This window comes from Leuresthes tenuis, unplaced genomic scaffold (genome assembly GCF_036924035.1).
Source record: "Leuresthes tenuis unplaced genomic scaffold, fLeuTen1.0.hap1 SCAF_12, whole genome shotgun sequence".
Taxonomy (NCBI): domain Eukaryota; kingdom Metazoa; phylum Chordata; class Actinopteri; order Atheriniformes; family Atherinopsidae; genus Leuresthes; species Leuresthes tenuis.
The window spans coordinates 12,570,334-12,590,044 of record NW_027325366.1 but is presented as its reverse complement, the minus strand read 5'-3'; the positions used below and the strand labels follow the sequence as shown (position 1 = coordinate 12,590,044).

Sequence of the window (19,711 nt, the reverse complement as noted above, 5' to 3'; positions counted from 1 at the left end):
AACTCTAGTGCTTCCTCTAAAATAATTTCCTTTCTCAATTTAGAAATGTGTGTGTGTAAGTCACAACACCCGTGACACCAAAACGGCTTTCTTTTCTCTACACTCTGCACTATGAGCACACACACCAAATCAGAAAGGCTTTTTTCTCTCTTTTCTACATTATGGACTGTGGGGACACAAAACCACTCTCTCTTTTTTTTTTTTTTGATTGTGTGCCAGGGCGTTGTCTCACGTATTAGATTATGCTTAAGATACGAATGGGTTTATCAGTCACATCAGAATCCATACATACTGATCCTCCCGTAATAAAATGGTCGGATCTTATCAAACACACTTTGTTTCTTGTGACAAGTCAGCGAAACAGCGTATACACGTCAAGACACTGAATCAAGTTTGCCACAAGAACTCATAAGTTTGGCAGTATTGCTCTGCCTGCAATCATACACCCATTTTATTTTCATGAGACATGTGCAGGCACCTGTTCATCTACTGTTCTATCACTATGAATTAGTTTATCTATTATCAATAAGGATACTTCTACAACTACTATCAAAGTATGTCCGGACTTCTTATGTTGTCAGTTGCTATATATGAATAAGTGGGTTGCTACTGAAAAGCATTAAGCATGTCACACAGCCCAAACATATAACATTTCAGGACACACCACACAGTTAACAACCACAGTGAAGCGTGTCAAAGCCCAAACATGTAACATTCAACAGGACACTTACACAACACATTCAAATCAAACAGTCAGACAACATACAAGAACATATACCCCAGCCGGGTAGGAAGGTCCAGCGCTCGGCCGTAACCCTTCTGTCTGTTTGGACTCTCACATACATTCGGTTAATCATAGAAAAACGAGAACAAAACTTTTTAGCCCCTTAAATTCATAAAACAGACATGGTGCAGTTATTTCCATTCTAGAAAATAAGAGTAATCACCACCATTTCTATAAATTCTGGATATTCTAACAATCTGAATCTTTTTTAAATGTTCGATGAAGCCCTTTGCTGTTCTGTTTAGAGACTCAGCTGATCATAAACCAAGTTTTGCTCTTGAACCAAGCTTCTAAACTCTTCACCTTTTTCATTTCTCAGTTAGTATTCACTTTAAAACTGATTAAAAGAAAAATTAAATGAATGCCTATCAACAAATGTGGGATCTAAACTCTAGTGCTTCCTCTAAAATAATTTCCTTTCTCAATTCAGAAATGTGTGTGTGTAAGTCACAACACCCGTGACACCAAAACTTCTTTCTTTTCTCTCTTTTCTCTACACTCTGCAGTGTGAGCACACACACCAAATCAGAAAGGCTTTTTTCTCTCTTTTCTACATTATGGACTGTGGGGACACAAAACCGCTCTCTCTTTTTTTTTTTTTTGATTGTGTGCCAGGGCGTTGTCTCACGTATCAGATTATGCTTAAGATACGAATGGGTTTATCAGTCACATCAGAATCCAAACATACTGATCCTCCCGTAATAAAATGGTCGGATCTTATCAAACACACTTTGTTTCTTGTGACAAGTCAGCGAAACAGCGTATACACGTCAAGACACTGAATCAAGTTTGCCACAAGAACTCATAAGTTTGGCAGTATTGCTCTGCCGTCAGCAATCATACACCCATTTTATTTTCATGAGACATGTGCAGGCACCTGTTCATCTACTGTTCTATCACTATGAATTAGTTTATCTATTATCAATAAGGATACTTCTACAACTACTATCAAAGTATGTCCGGACTTCTTATGTTGTCAGTTGCTATATATGAATAAGTGGGTTGCTACTGAAAAGCATTAAGCATGTCACACAGCCCAAACATATAACATTTCAGGACACACCACACAGTTAACAACCACAGTGAAGCGTGTCAAAGCCCAAACATGTAACATTCAACAGGACACTTACACAACACATTCAAATCAAACAGTCAGACAACATACAAGAACATATACCCCAGCCGGCATTGCTCCCTGCCTATTTTCCTACAACTCACTATGTGTGCGCACACCTTTATTCACAAACTCTTCAACTTATACTCTTTTACCGAAGCTGCTACAGCTCGATTGGCCAAATACCCTTAGATCCTATTTCGGTGAATTTGACATCTGCCTTGCATTTAACAGATTAGTGGTTTAGCAGTTTTAATTTAGTTTGAGTGAAGGAATTCATTCTATAGCAAAATCCAAAATCGTGAAGAACTCATGAAAGTAAGCTTATTCTCGGATTCCTGAAACTTTAGATTTGCTCTTTCTTTTACTGCAAAGTACAACGTTGAGCAGCACTAATGAGTTGTTTCTATTTTTGGCAGGCTTTACCTTTGCGGATGAAGCCCTTTCTGTCTGTGCAAAAGAAATCTTATTACTGTGCAGAGTGACTTCTCTGAGTAGAGTTGCCTTACTTGTTGCGACTGTGCCGATGTTCGAAGCTGGAGTGCAAAGTTGTTGCTTGAATGGTGTTCGCTGGAGCGTGCGGTAGTGTAAAGTTATACCATTTAAAAGGGTTGAAGAGTGCTCAGTGCAGCGGGTGGGTGGAGGTGCAAAGTGACACTATGGCCATAAAAAGAACACCGCTACAAGTGCGCATTGTGCCAGGAAGGGCCCTCGGACGTGAACCAGTGGACAGTTATCGCTTCTCGGCCTTTTGGCTAAGATCAAGTGTAGTATCTGTTCTTATCAGTTTAATGTCTGATATGTCCTCTGTGCGAGGACTACATATTAAATGGATTTTTATCAATAGGAGTTGAAAAAGGAGCTTGCTCCGTTCACTCCAAGCATCGACCCGGTACTGCAGTGCCGCTGGGAACGGTGCGCTCTCCTCTGCTCTTGTGAAAAAGCAAACAGCGGTGCAGGATGGAAGTTTCTTTTAGTCTGCTGAGAAAAGAGAGTGAATGCGAAGTAGACTTTAACACGGCTCTGGGAGCGAGCCGAGTGCGGGCTAACCAGGAGAATTGCTTGAAATAAACGCGACACCAAATGAGCGGTCAGAACAAAGCCTCAATACGGTGTTCCTGTGGTGTTTTTATAAAATGCGGTGAAAAAAAAGGTGTGAATGCCCCATAGAAAACTAAAAGGTGGAGCGGAAGTGTTCGGCTGCAAGAAGGTGTGAATGTCCATCTATAGTTGGTGAAAAGCAGGAAAAGCAAGGTCTGAATGCCCAATCTTACATCATCAAAAGCGAGATCAGAGGTGTTTGGCGGCAAGAAAACTGGTAAGGTGTGAATGACCGACTAAATATCAACAAAAGTGGGGGCGGAGATCTTCGGATGCAAGTGGGTGTGAATATCCCACCATACAAGTATGGTGGAGAGGAAGCTGTGAATGGCCGACCATAGTTTGAAAAAAAAGCGGGTGAGAAAAGGTGCGAATGTCCAACCATACATGATCAAAACAGGGAGCGGAGGTGTTTGGCTGCGACAAGGTGTGAATGTCCACCCATAATTAATGAAAATCGGGCAACAAGTAGGTTCGAATGCCCAACCATACATCAACAAAAGCAGGAGTGGATGTGTTTGGCTACAAGAAGGTTTGAATGTCCGAGCATAGTTTGTAAAAAGCGGGTAAGAAAAGGTGCGAATGCCCGACAAAGTATGATCAAAAGAGGGAGTGGAGGTTTTCGGCTACAAGAAGGTTTGAATGTACGACCATAGTTTGTAAAAAGCGGGTAAGAAAAGGTGCGAATGCCCGAACATACACCATCAAAAGGGGGAGCAGAGGTGTTACACTGAAAGACGGTGTGAATGTCCGACCATAGTTGGTAAAAAGCGGGTAAGAAGGGTTCGAATGCCCGAATATATACCATCAAAAGCGGAAGCGGAGGTGTTCGGCTGCAAGAAGGTGTGAACGTCCGACCAAAGTTTGTAAAAAGCAGTTAAGAAAAGGTTCGAATATCCAACCAAACATAATCAAAAGTGGGAGCAGAGCTGTTCGACTGCAAGTAGGTGTGAATGTCCACCCATAATTCCTGAAAAATGGGTAAGAAAAGGTGCGAATGCCAAACCATACATCATCAAAAGAAGAAGTGGATGTGTTCTGCTACAAGAAGGTTTGAATGTCCGACCATAGTTTGTAAAAAGTGGGTAAGAAAAAGTTCGAATGCCCGAACATACACCATCAAAAGAGGGAGCTGAGGTGTTCCGCTGTAAGATGCTGCGAATGTCCGACCATAGTTGGTAAAAAGCGGGTAAGAAAAGGTTAAAAAACCCGACTGTACACAATCAATAGCGGGAGCGGAGTTGTACGGCTACAAGAAGGTGTGAAAGTCCGACCATGGTTTGTAAAACGCGGGTAAGACAAGGTGCGAATGCCCGACAATGTATGATCAAAAGAGGGAGCGGAGTTGTTCGGCTGCAAGGTCTGAATTTCCAACCATAATTTGTAAACACCGTTGAAGAAAAGCCTCGAATGCCCGAACATACACAATCAAAAGAGGGAGCGGAGGTGTTTCGCTGCAAGAAGGTGTGAATGTCCGAGCATAGTTTGTAAAAAGTGGGTAAGAAAAGGTTCGAATGCCAGAACATACACCATCAAAAGAGGGAGCGGAGGTGTTCCGCTGTAAGAAGGTGTGAATGTCCGACCATAGTTGGTAAAAAGCGGGGAAGAAAAGGTTGAAATACCCGACTCTACACAATCAATAGCGGGAGCGGAGTTGTTCGGCTAAAAGAAGGGGTGAAAGTCCGACCATGGTTTGTAAAAAGCGGGTAAGAAAAGGTTCGAATGCCAAAATATACACCATCAAAAGCGGAAGCCGAGGTGTTCGGCTGCAAGTAGGTGTGAATGTCAGATCATAATTGGCAAAAAGCTGATGAGAAAGGTGTGAATGACCGACAATAATTGCTGAAAAATGTGTTAGAAAAGGTAAGAATGCCGGACCATTCATCATCAAAAGCGGGAGAAGAGGTGTTCGGCTGCAAGAAGCTGTGAATGTCCAGCCATAATAACTCAAAAACGGGTAAGAAAAGTTAGTATTGCCAGACCATAAATGATCAAAACAGGGAGCGGAGGTGTTCCGCCATAAGAAGGTGTGAATGTCCGACCGTAGTTGGTAAAAAGTGGGTAAGAAAAGGTTAAAATACCCGACTGTACACAATCAATAGCGGGAGCGAATGTGTTCGGCTACAAGAAGGTGTGAAAGTCCGACCATGTTTTGTAAATAGCGGATAAGAAAAGGTGCGAATGCCCGTAAAAGTATGATCAAAAGAGGGAGTGGAGGTTTTTGGCTAAAAGAAGGTGTGAATGTCCACCCATAATTCCTCAAAAATGGGTAAAAAAAAAGGTGCGAATGCCCAACCATACATCATCAAAAGCAGGACTGGATGTGTTCGGCTACAAGAAGGTTTGAATGTCCGAGCATAGTTTGTAAAAAGCGGGTAAGAAAAGGTTCGAATGCCCGAACATACACCATCAAAAGAGGGAGCGGAGGTGTTCAGCCATAAGAAGGTGTGAATGTCTGACCGTAGTTGGTAAAAAGCGGGTAAGAAAAGGTTAAAATGGCCGACTGTACACAATCAATAGTGGGAAGGGATGTGTTCGGCTACAAGAAGGTGTGAAAGTCCGACCATGTTTTGTAAAAAGCGGTTAAGAAAAGGTGCGAATGCCCGACAATGTATGATCAAAAGAGGGAGCGGAGGTTTTCGGCTGCAAGAAGGTCTGAATGTCCAACCATAATTTGTAAAAACCGGGGAAGAAAAGGCTCGGAAGCCCGACTATACACCATCAAAAGTGGGAGCAGAGGTGTTCAGCTGCAAGAAGGTCTCAATGTCCATCAATAATTGCTAGAAAACATGAAAAAAAATGTTCGAATATCCAACCGCATATGATCATAAGTGGGAGAGGAGGTGTTCAGCTGCAAGAAGGTGTGAATGTCCACCCATAATTCCTGAAAAATGGATAAAAAAAGGTGCGAATGCCCAACCATACATCATCAAAAGCAGGACTGGATGTGTTAGGCTACAAGAAGGTTTGAATGTCCGAGCATAGTTTGTAAAAAGCGGGTAAGAAAAGGTTCGAATGCCCGAACATACACCATCAAAAGAGGGAGCGGAGGTGTTCAGCCATAAGAAGGTGTGAATGTCCGACCATAGTTGGTAAAAAGCGGGTAAGAAAAGGTTCGAATGCCCGAATATATACCATCAAAAGCGGAAGCGGAGGTGTTCGGCTGTAAGAAGTTGTGAACGTCCGACCAAAGTTTGTAAAAAGCAGTTAAGAAAAGGTTCGAATATCCAACCAAACATAATAAAAAGTGGGAGCAGAGCTGTTCGACTGCAAGTAGGTGTGAATGTCCAGCCATAATTCCTGAAAAATGGGTAAGAAAAGGTGCGAATGCCCAACCATACATCATCAAAAGAGGGAGCGGAGGTGTTCCGCTGTAAGACGGTGTGAATGTCCGACCATAATTGGTAAAAAGCGGGTAAGAAAAGGTTAAAATACCCGACTGTACACAATCAATAGCGGGAGCGGAGTTGTTCAGCTACAAGAAGGTATGAAAGTCCGACCATGGTTTGTAAAACGCGGGTAAGACAAGGTGCGAATGCCCGACAATGTATGATCAAAAAAGGGAGCGGAGGTGTTCGGCTGCAAGGTCTGAATTTCCAACCATAATTTGTAAACACCGTTGAAGAAAAGCCTCGAAAGCCCGACTATACACCATCAAAAGCGGGAGCAGAGGTGTTCAGCTGCACACAATCAGGTTTTTGCAAATTATGATCTGACATTCACACATGCTTTTGATGATGTATGGTTGGGCAATCGCACCTTTTTATACCCATTTTTCAGGAATTATGGGTGGACATTCACACCTTCTTGCAGCTGAACACCTCCTCTCCCACTTATGATCATGTGCGGATTGATTTTCGAAAATTTTCTTTCATGTTTTCTAGCAATTAAAAATGGACATTTAGACCTTCTTGCAGCTGAACACCTCCGCTCCCGCTTTTGATCATAGATTGTCAGGCATTCGCACCTTGTCTTACCCGCTTTTTACAAAATTTAGTCGAACATTCACACCTTTTTGCAGCCGAACACAGTTTTTTGCAGCCGAATTTGGGCATTCGAACCTTTTCATACCCACTTTTTACCAACTATGGTCGGACATTCACACCGTCTTACAGCGGAACACCTCCGCTCCCTCTTTTGATGGTGTATGTTCGGGCATTCGAACCTTTTCTTACCCGCTTTTTACAAACTATGCTCGGACATTCAAACCTTCTTGTAGCCGAACACATCCACTCCTGCTTTTGATGATGTATGGTTGGGCATTCGAACCTACTTGTTGCCCGCTTTTCATTAATTATGGGTGGACATTCACACCTTGTCGCAGCCAAACACCTCCGCTCCCTGTTTTGATCATGTATGGTTGGACATTCGCACCTTTTCTCACCCGCTTTTTGCAAACTATGGTCGGCCATTCACAGCTTCCTCTCCACCATACTTGTATGGTGGGATATTCACACCCACTTGCATCCGAAGACCTCCGCCCCCACTTTTGTTGATATTTAGCCGATCATTCGCACCTTACCCGCTTTTGGCCAACTATGGCCTTCTTGCAACCAAAAACCTCTGATCTCGCTTTTGATGATGTAAGGTTGGGCATTCAGACCTTGCTTCACCTGCTTTTCACCAAATATAGTCGGACATTCACACCTTCTTGCAGCCGAACACTTCCGCTCCACCTTTTAGTTTTCTATGGGGCATTCACACCTTTTTTTACACCGCATTTTATAAAAACACCACAGGAACACCGTATTGAGGCTTTGTTCTGACCGCTCATTCGGTGTCGCGTTTTTTCAAGCAATTCTCCTGGTTAAACCGCACTCGGCTCGCTCCCAGAACCGTGTTAAAGTCTGCTTCGCATTCACTCTCTTTTCTCAGCAGATTAAAAGAAACTTCCATCCTGCACCGCTGTTTGCTTTTTCACAAGAGCAGAGGAGAGCGCACCGTTCCCAGCGGCACTGCAGTACCGGGTCGATGCTTGGAGTGAACGGAGCAAGCTCTTTTTTCAACTCCTATTGATAAAAATCCATTTAATATGTAGTCCTTGCATAGACATATCACATATTAAACTGATAAGTACAGATACTACACTTGATCTTAGCCAAAAGGCCGAGAAGCGATATCTGTCCACTGGTTCACGTCCGAGGGCCCTTCCTGGCACAATGCGCACTTGTAGCGGTGTTCGTTTTATGGCCATAGTGTCACTTTGCACCTCCGCCCACCCGCTGCACTGAGCACTCTTCAACCCTTTTAAATGGTATAACTTTACACTACCGCACGCTCCAGCGAGCACCATTCAAGCAACATCGGCACAGTCGCAACAAGTAAGGCGACTCTACTCAGAGAAGTCACTCTGCACAGTAACAAGATTTCTTTTGCACAGACAGAAAGAGCTTCACCCGCAAAGGTAAAGCCTGCCAAAAATAGAAACAATTCATTAGTGCTGCTCTCCACGGAAGTCTTTAGTAAAAGGCGAAAGACTTGTACATTATGAAGAGAAACCAGTGTATGATTATCCATCACTGCGGGAGCAGGGCATCAGGCTAGTTGGCATAGTCACCTTCCCCATGGTGAGCTTTGCTTGGTTGAGACGCTTGCTCCCCCCCCTTGCTCCTCGGCTGACCAAGTAGGAACAATCGGGCCCTATTCGATGGCTGCCTTGTCTTTTACTCTGTGCAAAAGACAAGGCAGCCACAAACAACACGGGAACACCGTATTGAGGCTTTGTTCTGACTGCTCATTCGGTGTCGCGTTTCTTTCAAGCAATTCTCCCGGTTACCCCGCACTCGGCTCGCTCCCAGAGCCGTGTTAAAGTCTGCTTCGCATTCACTCTCTTTTCTCAGCAGATTAAAAGAAACTTCCATCCTGCACCGCTGTTTGCTTTTTCACAAGAGCAGAGGAGAGCGCACCGTTCCCAGCGGCACTGCAGTACCGGGTCGATGCTTGGAGTGAACGGAGCAAGCTCTTTTTTCAACTCCTATTGATAAAAATCCATTTAATATGTAGTCCTTGCATAGACATATCACATATTAAACTGATAAGTACAGATACTACACTTGATCTTAGCCAAAAGGCCGAGAAGCGATATCTGTCCACTGGTTCACGTCCGAGGGCCCTTCCTGGCACAATGCGCACTTGCGGTGTTCGTTTTATGGCCATAGTGTCACTTTGCACCTCCGCCCACCCGCTGCACTGAGCACTCTTCAGCCCTTTTAAATGGTATAACTTTACACTACCACACGCTCCAGTGAGCACCATTCAAGCAACAACTTTGCACTCCAGCTTCGAACATCGGCACAGTCGCAACAAGTAAGGCGACTCTACTCAGAGAAGTCACTCTGCACAGTAACAAGATTTCTTTTGCACAGACAGAAAGGGCTTCATCCGCAAAGGTAAAGCCTGCCAAAAATAGAAACAACTCATTAGTGCTGCTCAACGTTGTACTTTGCAGTAAAAGAAAGAGCAAATCTAAAGTTTCAGGAATCCGAGAATAAGCTTACTTTCATGAGTTCTTCACGATTACGGATTTTGCTATAAAATGAATTCCTTCACTCAAACTAAATTAAAACTGCTAAACCGCTAATCTGTTACATACAAGGCAGATGTCAAATTCACCGAAATAGGATCTAAGGGTATTTGGCTTATCGAGCTGTAGCAGCTTCGGTAAAAGAGTATAAGTTGAAGAGTTTGTGAATAAAGGTGTGCGCACACATAGTGAGTTGTAGGAAAATAGGCAGGGAGCAATGCCGGCTGGGGTATATGTTCTTGTATGTTGTCTGACTGTTTGATTTGAATGTGTTGTGTAAGTGTCCTGTTGAATGTTACATGTTTGGGCTTTGACACGCTTCACTGTGGTTGTTAACTGTGTGGTGTGTCCTGAAATGTTATATGTTTGGGCTGTGTGACATGCTTAATGCTTTTCAGTAGCAACCCACTTATTCATATATAGCAACTGACAACATAAGAAGTCCGGACATACTTTGATAGTAGTTGTAGAAGTATCCTTATTGATAATAGATAAACTAATTCATAGTGATAGAACAGTAGATGAACAGGTGCCTGCACATGTCTCATGAAAATAAAATGGGTGTATGATTGCTGACCGCAGAGCAATACTGCCAAACTTATGAGTTCTTGTGGCAAACTTGATTCAGTGTCTTGACGTGTATACGCTGTTTCGCTGACTTGTCACAAGAAACAAAGTGTGTTTGATAAGATCCGACCATTTTATTACGGGAGGATCAGTATGTATGGATTCTGATGTGACTGATAAACCCATTCGTATCTTAAGCATAATCTAATACGTGAGACAACGCCCTGGCACACAATCAAAAAAAAAAGAGAGAGAGCGGTTTTGTGTCCCCACAGTCCATAATGTAGAAAAGAGAGAAAAAAGCCTTTCTGATTTGGTGTGTGTGCTCACAGTGCAGAGTGTAGAGAAAAGAGAGAAAATAAAGCCGTTTTGGTGTCACGGGTGTTGTGACTTACACACACACATTTCTGAATTGAGAAAGGAATTTATTTTAGAGAAAGCACTAGAGTTTAGATCCCACATTTGTTGATAGGCATTCATTTAATTTTTCTTTTAATCAGTTTTAAAGTGAATACTAACTGAGAAATGAAAAAGGTGAAGAGTTTAGAAGCTTGGTTCAAGAGCAAAACTTGGTTTATGATCAGCTGAGTCTCTAAACAGAACAGCAAAGGGCTTCATCGAACATTTAAAAAAGATTCAGATTGTTAGAATATCCAGAATTTATAGGAATGGTGGTGATTACTCTTATTTTCTAGAATGGAAATAACTGCACCATGTCTGTTTTATGAATTTAAGGGGCTAAAAAGTTTTGTTCTCGTTTTTCTATGATTAACCGAATGTATGTGAGAGTCCAAACAGACAGAAGGGTTACGGCCGAGCGCTGGACCTTCCAAAAAAGATGAGACAGGCTGGACCTGTGCCATACTAGTTAAGACCTGCCTGTGGATAACAGGTTCTTTAAACTCTCACACACACAAACTCACACATGTTCGCACACATACACCCATACACACACACATTCTTGAACTTGCTGCAAGATTAAACATTTGCATTAACTGACTCCAGCAACTCTGAGTCTCATTGAAAGACTTTTCTCAACAATTGGGTCCTCAAACCAGATCTCAACGTTTTTTCCGCTTTCCAGGGTCGGAGCTGAAACCGTGCACGGGGGAGTCCAGTACTCCTAATGAAAGACCCCCTGCTGAATTGCGGTAATTAGGGGCCAGTGTCCACTGAAAGGGGGAAAAAGGGACGATATCGTACTTTTGAATCAATGGCCAGAAGCCATTGGCAGTGCAGGCATCAACAATAATGGTGTTATTTCACCCATTAACACTTAAGGTACCTCATGCAGTGGCTGTGATATGGTTACTTAACAAAATATCTTTACCAGACATCTCTCCTACATAACAGTTCTTCTTTCACAGCCACACCTTGTTGTCGAAAGATGTGCTACACTTAATCCATCCACACTGCTACCTACCCCACAGATGGAAAGCCTCATGATTGCATGTCAGAAATAACCATCAGTGTTTTACCCAGGCCAGACTTAACTGATATACGTTGTGAAAATGCAGAAATAACTATATTTATTCAACATATCAAGGAAAAAAACCCTGATGGCACAAATGCTACAGGATTTGCAGTAGTAACAGAAATTGAAGTTTTCTTAAAACAACCACTACCAAAAAATTACTCTGTTCAAGCAGTCGAATTGGTAGCTTTAACTGAAGCTTGTAAATTAAATAACAAAAAGGTTGTTAACGTTTACACTGACAGTCAGTATGCCTTCTCAACTGTACATGTGTTAACACAGCATTGGAAAAACAGGTATGTTGACATCCACAGCTAAATGTATAAACTACAAATATTTTAGCATTATTAGATGTTATTCAATTGCCATCTACAATAGACTCGTATGAATGACCGGAAGGAAAACCATACTGCCAAAGAATTTGTTTAAATATGCTGCAGTATTGAGCCACGGACCATGTCATGTCTCAACAGGAGGGATGGAAGCAATAATGAACAAGGTTTTTACAGCATATGGTTTTACTAATTATTGAATTTTTTTTTTTAGAATAAATAAATGAATAAAGTTTTGTCTAGCAGGTCAAATATGTGCAAAATACATTCCACAGGGCAATCTAAGACTAAAACGAAGATAATTCCCTAAGCCAGTGTATCTTTTTCAACATATTTGTTTGGATTTCATTATTTCATTATTGTGTAGATTTCATTGAACTAAATTAATGTTAAGGGAAACGATTCTGCTCAGTGACAACAGAGGTTTTTACCAAATGGTCTGAAATATTTCCATGTGCACAAGCAGATGCACTCTCAGTAGCAAAATCACGCGTAAAATAACTCATTTCTAGATTTGAAATTCCTGAAAAGATCTTCAGTGATAATTTGACACACTTTGTAAACTATGTCATCTCACTGATGGCAAAGAACTTAAAATAGATCTTAGAAACCACTGTGATATAGAAGGTTTCGCTAACACATTGGAATTGTTTTACTATTTACATATGCATGTGCAGTGAAGAATTGCTTGCTGCTGATAAATGCAAAGAAGAACAGCTTACACATAAATGCTCACATATAGGCTGCTGAATGCAATGAAGACCTGCTTATCCAGTAAAGTTCAATGTCAATGTGTAATATTCAATTAGGATTTGCAAAACAGTGAAGTTAAACAATGAATGGGTCCATAGTCGGTATGAGAAGACTACAGGAATATTTACCTGGGTGTACGTTCAAACAGAGATGAGAAAATTGCGATAAATTATTGTTTGTTTGTTTGTTAGTATGTATATGAATGTTATGTGTATAAACTGTGTTGAGTTGTAGTTACTCAGTAGTGTCTCAGTGAAACAACCGACGGGGGAAGCCTTGCGGTGACAACAAAAGCAGTGTTTTACTGATCAGTCAAGTTGCTCCAGTGTACTCCATACAAACTGGTTGGCTACTGAAGGGATAGAAAATGGGGAATACTTGTTTTAAAGCAAACAAGGAATTAGATGGGAAAAATACATGTTTTAACGGGACCCAGACAATATTAAATACTCAGACAGATGGGAGAAGAAGTGTAGTTTTGTAGGAAATCACAAAATTATTACATAAAATTAGTGAAATCAATTGAAGAATGCCTTTCTGAAAAGCTGTTTACCACAGATGAGCAGCTTTGCGACCAAGCACATTGTAGATCGCTTTACTGCCAAAATGATCTAGTTTAATGGATTCGTTTAGACATGCATAACAGCATTTTAAGAACAAAGAGAGAAACAAAAAGGGACAACGCTTCATGGTGGAAGGTGATGTATAAATAACTGTGTATATGATGAAGGAGAGACCATTTGAGCAGCACAGCCATTTCGCAGCACAGGGACAGCAGTCCAAGTTAAAGGATCTCCCACGTGGTATCACCTGTCACACTGTGTCAAGGCATCAAAAGAAGAAAAAATCACCAAACTCAAGGACAAAGAGACGAAGACTCCGGTGAACGAAGAGAGAGGACTTACAAACCAGAAATACAAAAGGATGCTCGATATCAAGATCCAGAAGAAGAGGCTAAAAATGCCACGAACACTTACGATGCTGGGAATGATGCCAGCAATGAACATAGAAGAAGATTCAGTGTCATCAATCTGCAACACGTGCCTCTAATGAGGGGGTGAATATAGAATCCTCAACGATTACAACGTCTCTGGGAACTGTGACAACAACAAGGTTTAAACCATTTTGATATATATTGTAACCTATTGGCTAAGGAATAGTGCTGAAAATGAGGTAAATCTAATCCACCACTGTCCTTGGTCTTCTGTAGGGTTTTTAAACTAATACGTGGTGGTTTGTTTTTCCACAGAAATTTGGAGATGCATGAATCTAGTGACTTAAACCAAGTAGCAGATGGTTTTATGGGGATCATTGAGAACAAATAGTTAACTTTTGGTAGTATCATCATTTTAATGGTTGTAACTCTCCCCATAAGTGATATAGGATCGTCCTCTACTCTCTTTAATAATTGCACATAATTTAGCTTTGTTAGCTCTGAGAGCCTGGAGGAAATTTTTATGCCTAAATATCTAATATTTCCTGACTGTAAAGTGATCGCAGGTATATTCTGGACCCTACAGTTAATGGGCAGAACTGTGGTCTTAGACCAGTTGATAGAGTAGTCAGAAAGTGCCGAGAATTTATTTATGAGTGTGATCGTGTGAGTGAGAGACGTCTCTGAGTTCTGAAGGAAAAATAATACATCATCAGCATAAAGACTTATTTTATGCTCAATATTTTGGGGTTGGATGCCTTTAATATTTATATCTTGTCTGATAGCAGCTGCTAAAGGTTTGATGAAAATAGCAAAAAGTGAGGGAGAAAGTGAGCAACCCTGTCTTGTACCTCTCTGCAGACTGAAGCTTGGAGAAGTTTGATCATTTGTCCTGACACTTGCATTTGGGGAGCTATATAATATCCTTATCCAGTTGATGAAGTGTGACCCAAACCCGAATTTGTTTTATGCTGCGAATAAAAATTTCCAGTTCACTCCATTAAATGCTTTTTCTGCATCTAGAGAGTCGATTGTGGTTTCCAAGTTGTTGATGGTAGAATAGTCTATGAGATTAATGATCCGGTTTGTGAACGAACTGTTGTGCCTACTGCTCTTCAGCCTGTCAAATGAAACGTAGAATTTAAAACGTGACAAATGAACGAAGACCTAAGGAGTTGAGTCGTAAACTAATCAATACTGTTTCCTGTGCGAGGACCCGTCAGTCGAGGAGTTGAGTCATGAACGAATCAATACTGTTTCCTGTCCTGCTGACTGAGCTTATGAAGCTGCCGCCTGCCATGTGGTGAGGAAGGGTACTGCATGAAAATGAACGAATCACTCACTGAGACAACTCGTTACTCCCGAGTCATATAAAAAATTTGTTCATATCGAACGAATCGCTCATGAACGACACATCACTATCTTTTTGACGAGTTATGCATGAATTCGGATTTTGCAATAAAATTAATTCCTTCTCTCAAACCAAGTTCAAACTGCTTTGTCCTTCATATTTATCTACTTCTAATCTAGTTTCAACAATAAACAACCCCACATCATATTTGCTCTTCGCCCAAAGATCATTGGGCACTTCAGCCAACATGGGTATCAAAGACAAATCTTTTTCAGATTAAAAACATGCTTCAAAATGTGATTCTGTGGTAGGAATTAATTCCACAGTTCTTTGACAATGCATTGTACTCAAAAATGTTTTTTTGTATGCTGACAATCGTTCAGAAAACATCAAATTTGGATCAGCAGGTGAAACGGTCCAATCTGTTTCTTTCTGACATGTAGCAACAAACTCTCCCACACCTTGTCAATGCCAGTGTGTAGGTTTGGCCAAGGAAATGTGAGGGCGAGTACCACAAACATTAAAAAAATCGAATTGCTCTGGAGTGAGCGACACAGCCAATAAAGTAGGCGCACATATTTTTTCACTTCTTCTCATAGTCATTGTCAGGCCCCAAAGAAATGTGTGATGTGCAGTGCAAATCAGCAGGTTGCATGAAATCAGAAAGGGGTGAAACTAACGCTTTTGCTTCTTCCACTAGTTGTTGTGAAAAAGGAGAGCTGGGAAGTTTCCACTCATAAGCATATGTAAGTGCAGATGAATCAAACTGCACTGCTGTGAAAACTTTGTCAGGCTGTAACATAACGTTAACACCCTCTGGTGTAGAAGTTAAAATAATGCCTAATTTACACATGAGATCACAGCCCATCAGGTTAATGGGACACAACTCTGATAACAAAAATGAGTGTTTGAAGGAGAGCCCATCTGGAGTGACACACGCAATGGGCGATGTCATTTTCTCCTTCACAACCTGGCCTGATGCAGACATAGAGTAAACGTGGTTTCCACTTAACTTTGGAGGACAATCAAACTCCCCTGACGTCACTACTGATGAACATAAGTTCCTATATTCTGAGAGAAATATCTTTGCTCTAGGACGGAAATAGCATGCAAAACTTTACAACGTGAATCACAGTCGGCAAGCGTTTCTTCACTACACAGAGCAGGAAAAATGTGTGAGTGTGTTTGTGCTATCACCCATTAGTGGAGGCTCCGCTGCCGCGTGACGTCCAGAACCTGCCTCCCACCCTCAGTCAGCCTTTTGCCCAATTTCATCACTTTTCAGCTGTGGACACAGCCACAGTAAAAACAAATATTCGGATCATAGCTCTGGCGTGGCCCATGTCGACCTCCTCTCCCACACGTCCACGTCTTCGACTTCGGCCTCGTCCTCTGTTTACACCAACTGCGTAATACATGGTCATGGCTGCCAAATGCAGCTCCTTTTCACACTTGTCCTATATCTTACGCGTCTCAACTTGGTTCTGAGCATGGCGAGCATATCGGCGAACGTCAGCCAAACGAGGACCCTCACACCATCCCACGTAAATGTTCTTTACTTCAGTGGCGACATCTGGCATGAGGCCTTTAATTATTGCATTGCATGCAATACTCTCCCATGGTCCTGATTCATTACCCAAATCCCTTGGTCTCTGATGACCGCTGTGCTTGCTGACTTCCTCAAGGATGCGGTGTACAAAATCATCAGTCCCTTCACCGGGTTTCTGTTTGCAGGTGTAAATGTGGGACATATTTATTTTGGTTGGAAATTGAGTGGTGATGGCTTGACACAGTCTTTGGATGGCTGCTTCATATTGAGCGTTATCATTATGTCCTCGTTCACTGTTGGTAGGTCGCAAATCCAGTTGTAGCATACTGGCCTCTATTTTGCAGAGGTCGGTCGGTTTGAACTTTTTTGCCAATATGCGACGCAATTCAACCCCGGTCGGGCAGAATTGTGCGCAGAAATCTCGCAACTCGTCAGCAAAATGGGGTCCAGAAATCTCTGGATCTGGTAAGCATTGTTATGCTTCCATGATGTCAGTCTCAGTCCAGGGTCGATAAACCAGTAATGGTCCAGTGGGAACTGCAACTTTAACCATAGGCATGGTTTGAATCTGGTTTTGTTTTTTCTCACGTTTAGATCTCTGAAGTCCAGATTGTGGGTAAAGGATTTTTGTCACTTGCGTTAAAAGTTCTTGGGCAGGTACGCTGGAGAACCAAACGTCTTCCTTTTCCTCATCATCAGACCTATGTAACTGATGTTGTGAGAATGATGGAATTTCTTCCCGAGGGAGGATGGAAGAAGTCCCTTCTTCCCGAGAGCCAGAGGCTTGTGGCAGGGCTGGCTGTTGTTGTTGCAGGCGTCGTGGAGGGCAGGAGTACAGGTCTGGATCCGGCACAGCGAGAGCGCTCAGGGTGGGGTAAAGAGGTGCAGAAGGAGAAAAAGTGTTATCAGTGGAATATGGTGGTGGTTTAAAAGAAGATTCAGTCTTAATCAGAGCTGAATTATCTTTTCGTCCACATACTAAATTATTATCATCATTCCGTCATGGCATTTGTTTAACATTTTCCTTTCTTTCTCTTAATACACTTTATTTTTTCCAACATTCTATACAGTAGGTCTCAAAAGTCTGAGACCTACTGTTTCCCATTCTCAGACTTTACACTTACGGACGGAATTGACGGCTTTGCTTTGCGGTAAGACGTATTGCATCACTTCCTGTTGCTTTGTGTGTGCACTGTGACAGTTCTCGCTCTTCTTGAACTACTAATAATCACCTTATTTCTCCCTATAATTTACACATCTTGCATAGTTAACTCTATCCCATACTTGTTATATTCTAACGCTCACTCTTACAGATCTTTAGTTTTTATTTTTCACTTTTTAGCGGTGTGTCTGGTTCTCTAGCTTAGCATGGCTACCAGTTCTCTTCCTCTATCTCCTGCTTTCACCTGCTCCGTGTGTCAGATGTTTAGTTACTCCTCTGCCTCCTTTAGTGGTAATGGTACATGTAACAAATGTAGTCTTTTTGTAGTTTTGGAGGCGAGGTTATCTGAATTGGAAGCTCGGCTCTGCACTGTTGAAAACCACCCGATAGCGAGCCAGGCCCCTTTAGTCAGTGCGGAGCCACCTAGCGTAGCTAGCTCTGTTAGTCGTCCCCGAGCAGATCCCGAGCAGCCGGGACTTAAGAGTGGCTGGGTGACTGTCAGGAAGAGGAGTCATAGTCCTAAAGTTAAGCCCGTGGTTCACCATCAACCTGTCCACGTTTCTAATAGATTTTCCCCACTCAGCGACACACCCGCTGAGGACAAAACCCTGGTAATTGGCAGCTCTATAGTCAGAAACGTGGCATTAGCGACACCAGCGACCATAGTCAAATGCATTCCAGGGGCCAGAGCGGGCGACATAGAATCCTATTTAAAACTGCTGGCTAAGGATAAGCGTAAATACGGTAAAATAGTTATTCACGTCGGCGGTAATGACACCCGGTTACGCCAATCGGAGGTCACTAAAATTAATGTTGCATCGGTGTGTAATTTTGCCAAAACAATGTCGGACTCCGTAGTTTTCTCTGGACCCCTGCCAAATCTGACCAGTGATGACATGTTTAGCCGCATGTCCTCATTCAATCGCTGGTTGTCTAGATGGTGTCCAGCAAACAACGTGGGCTACATAGATAATTGGCAATCTTTCTGGAGAAAACCTGGTCTGATGAGGAGAGACGGCATCCATCCCACTTTGGAAGGAGCTCTTCTCATTTCTAGAAATATGGACGAATTTATTAGTCATCCAAAAACATGACATCCCAGGGTTGAGACCAGGATGCAGAGTTGTAGTCTTACACACTTCTCTGCGGCTTCCCACCTGATGCTGCCCCCCCCTCAATCAAAAAACACAAAAGGAGCAAATCCTCTTGTGCAAAAAAAATTTAAAACAAAAACTTTAACTGAACAAAAACATCAAACTATTAAATGTGGTTTGCTGAATATTAGATCTCTCCCTTTGAAGTCTCTGTTAGTGAATGATTTGATTAGTGATCATCATATTGATATATTTTGTCTTACAGAAACCTGGCTGCAGCAGGAGGATCATGTTAGCATTAATGAATCAACTCCCTCTGACTATTTAAATGTTCATGTTCCTAGAACCACAGGCAGAGGAGGAGGAGTGGCAGCTATCTTCAGATCAGGGTTACTAATCAGTCCTAGACCCAAGATTAGTTTTAGCTCTTTTGAATCTCTGATTCTCAGTTTTTCCCACCCAAAGTGGAAATCACAAAAACCTCTTGTGTTTGTTGTTGTGTATCGTCCACCTGGCCCTTATTCTGAGTTTCTATCTGAATTCTCAGAGTTTTTATCCCAGTTAGTGCTGAGTACAGATAAAGTCATTGTAGTGGGTGACTTTAATATTCATGTAGATGTTGAAAATGACAGCCTAAATATTAACTTTAATTCTATATTAGACTCTATTGGATTTTCTCAAAGTGTTCACAGACCTACTCACTGCCTTAATCATACCCTTGACCTTGTGCTGACTTATGGCATTGAGAGTGAACAGTTAACAGTGTTCCCTCATAACCCTGTCTTGTCTGACCATTTTTTAATAACTTTTGAATTTACATTACTTGACTACACGGTTTCTGAGAAGAATTCTACATATAGAAGGTGTCTGTCAGATAATGCTGTAACCAGATTTAAAGAGTTGATTTCATCATCCTTTTCTTCACTGCCATGTGCAGATATGACAGAGGACGGCTACCTAAATTTTACTCCAG

General features: G+C 42.0%; 4 non-coding genes across 4 annotated transcripts; 1 reads left to right on the top strand and 3 right to left on the bottom strand.

Moving 5' to 3' along the window:
• Positions 1-2,633: 2,633 nt before the first annotated feature.
• LOC140320315 (U2 spliceosomal RNA) lies at positions 2,634-2,824 on the top strand. The gene has a single exon (XR_011918174.1). It is a non-coding gene; the product is annotated as a U2 spliceosomal RNA (small nuclear RNA).
• A 5,105-nt stretch (positions 2,825-7,929) lies between these two features.
• Positions 7,930-8,117, bottom strand: LOC140320561 (U2 spliceosomal RNA). The gene has a single exon (XR_011918396.1). It is a non-coding gene; the product is annotated as a U2 spliceosomal RNA (small nuclear RNA).
• Positions 8,118-8,392: 275 nt separating this feature from the next.
• On the bottom strand, positions 8,393-8,506 carry LOC140266066 (U5 spliceosomal RNA). Its single transcript, XR_011906734.1, has one exon. It is a non-coding gene; the product is annotated as a U5 spliceosomal RNA (small nuclear RNA).
• A 388-nt stretch (positions 8,507-8,894) lies between these two features.
• LOC140320560 (U2 spliceosomal RNA) lies at positions 8,895-9,082 on the bottom strand. Its single transcript, XR_011918395.1, has one exon. It is a non-coding gene; the product is annotated as a U2 spliceosomal RNA (small nuclear RNA).
• Between the last annotated feature and the right edge of the window lie 10,629 nt (positions 9,083-19,711).